Source organism: Triticum dicoccoides, chromosome 3A, assembly GCF_002162155.2.
Source record: "Triticum dicoccoides isolate Atlit2015 ecotype Zavitan chromosome 3A, WEW_v2.0, whole genome shotgun sequence".
NCBI classification, from domain to species: Eukaryota; Viridiplantae; Streptophyta; class Magnoliopsida; order Poales; family Poaceae; genus Triticum; species Triticum dicoccoides.
Window position 1 is genome coordinate 247,293,689 of NC_041384.1, and position 2,888 is coordinate 247,296,576.

The window sequence follows — 2,888 nt, forward strand, 5'->3', positions numbered from 1 at the left end:
CGGACGGTGATACGGAGCACTCAATCTTGGAGCTTGAGACGAAGTCTTGTTCTGAAAGCCAGGGTTGGGTGGGTGGGAAGAACCACTACCACCTTTGCTCTTCTGCTGATACGGCTGACAGAACGGAGGAGGAGGAAGCCAAAACTTCTGCTGCTTGGCCACTTGAGTAGAGGAAGAAGGAGTAGCATCTCTGACTCTCTTCCTGGAAGCATCACACCTCAACTGAGAAGCCTCTTGCTTCAGTGCCATGTTGTAGAACTCATCGTACCTCAAGGGCTCAAAGAGAACAAGAGCGAGCTGAATATCTTCTCTGAGACCACCCCTGAACTGGTATATCATGCTCTTCTCATCAGGCACGTCCTGCTTGGCAAAGCGGGCGAGCTTCTAGAACAACTTGTTGTAGTCATAGACAGACAAAGAGCCTTGCTTCAGATTGCGGAATTCCTCATGCTTGCTTTCAACCACGCTCTGCGGAATATGATGAGCTCGGAAATCTCGACGGAAATCATCCCAAGTGATAACACGTCCACCTCTAGAATCCTTGTACTGCTGGAACCATTCTGCAGCTTGATCTTTGAGTTGGAAGGAAGCGAACTTCACAAAGTCCTCAAGCCTAACGTTACTACACTCGAAATGCTTACACAGATCCACAAGCCAATTGTCAGCATCGGTTGCCTCAACACAATTGCTGAAAGTCTTTGGCCCGTTAGCAAGGAACTGGTTGAGTGTAGCAAAGTGACTCTGATTGCTGCCTTGATTCCCTTGACTGCCTTGATTGCGCTCTTGGAGAATTTGCATGATCAGCTCAGTGTTTGCATTAGTTGCGGCCATCACAGCTTGCCATGCCTCTAGAGGAGGTGGAGGCGGTGGTGGATCAGGATTCGGAGTCGTGCGCGTTGGAGGAGCCATCCTGAAGAGGTTGACCACCATTAGCACATTGATAGATAAATATTGACACTGAATCCAACGGAATGAAAATTGCAACATATAGTCTTCACATCCGAACAAAATGAACGAATGCATTCCTCTTGAAATGGTCACATATCCATAAATTGAGAAGCCACGTAGAATTAAGGTAGAGAAATAAATCAACAAGGTATGGATCAAGAACGAATAATCGGTAAGAAATCTCAATCTCAAACCAATATTCGTGGAAGAAGAACTAGAGCTACGAGAATTCCCACCTATGAAACTCCCGAACCTTTCCGGTTATGCAATCAGGTGTTGGGGATACAGGGGAAGCATAATATCTCACCCAAACTAGCAAATCCTACATCCAGCTGTATCCATCCTTCAACACATAACCAAGAAAACTTCGGAAACCATCTACCTCAACCTTCGAAAAGCATCTATTATACGAGTTATGGCAATACTCCTGAACTCCTGCCCCAGTACTGGGTGGCGTCGAGGTTATCTCACCAACGAACTGCATAAAAGAGATTTTCGATGTCGGCGAACATATCTCAAGTATTCCAGAATTGCAACGATAAAATTATGATGACAACACCTCAGAGCTCAAGTCCCCGGGACACTTCCACTAAACCCCTGACAGGAGGCACCAAGACAATGTTCTCATCATAAGCCATCGAAACGATTCCAAGATACTCGCGTGATCCTAAATTTTTTTTGTGAAATTTGAGAAGAGAAGAGTCAAAACTCTACGTCAGGATGCCTTACCAGAGCGATGAGGAGACTGGGAAGTAAAAAGAATTCCTAAACTCTCTGATATATAATTCCTAAGTGACTCAAAACATTTTTCTAGACACAACTCGGCCTCTAAAAAACGATCAAGCAATGGGGCTCCTAAGGTCGGGGAAGGCTCTGATACCAACTTGTAACACCCTCGATGCGACTATAGCTCCCACGTGTCTAGGCATGACTTAGAGACATAATCGCATTGAAGGCATATGTCGCAAGTCAGGCAATCTTCACAACATCCCATGTAATATGAATAATAAAGGAAAGAACATAGTTGGCTTACACTCGCCACGTCACATCAACGTACATAAATAACATTACATCATCCAAAACACTCATGGCCCAACTACGGCGCCAAAATAAAAAAAACCCAACATGCGACAATGGTCCCAATCACCCCCAACTGGGCACCACTACTGATCGTCAGGAAAAGACACGTAGTATCCTTGAGAGTCTTCGTCGAACTCCCACTTGAGCTCATACTCGTCACCTGGAGCTGAATCACCTGGACTTGCATCTGGAGTTATAGTAATCTGTGAGCCACATGGACTCAGCAATCTCGCACCCTCGCGATCAAGACTATTTAAGCTTATAGGAAGGGTAAGGCAAAATATATGTGGAGCTACAGCAAGCGACTAGCATATATGGTGGCTAACTTATACGCAAAAGAGAGCGAGAAGAGGGGGCAAAGCGCGAGCGAGAATCTAGAGAGCAACCTGCGCAAAACATTACTCCAACACCGTGTCCACTTCCCGGACTCCGCCGAGAAGAGGCCATCACGGTAACACACTCAGTTGATTCATTTTAATTAATTAAGGTTCAAGTTATCTACAACCGGACATTAACGAATTCCCATCTGCCCATAACCGCGGGCACGGCTTTCGAAAGTTCAATCCCTGCAGGGGAGTCCCAACTTAGCCCATGACAAGCTCTCACGGTCAACGAAGGAATAGACCTCCTCCCATGACGTTCCGATCAGACTCGGTATCTCGGTAATACAAGACAACTCCGGCAATGGTAAAACAAGTCCAGCAACACCACCCGCTGTGCCGACAAATCCCGATAGAAGCTGCACATATCTCGTTCTCAGGGCACACCAGATAAGCTAAGCGTACGGGAGCCAACGTAACCCAAGTTGCCGAGGGACGGCCCCGCACGGTACTCTAGGTTGGACCAACACCCAGAGGAGC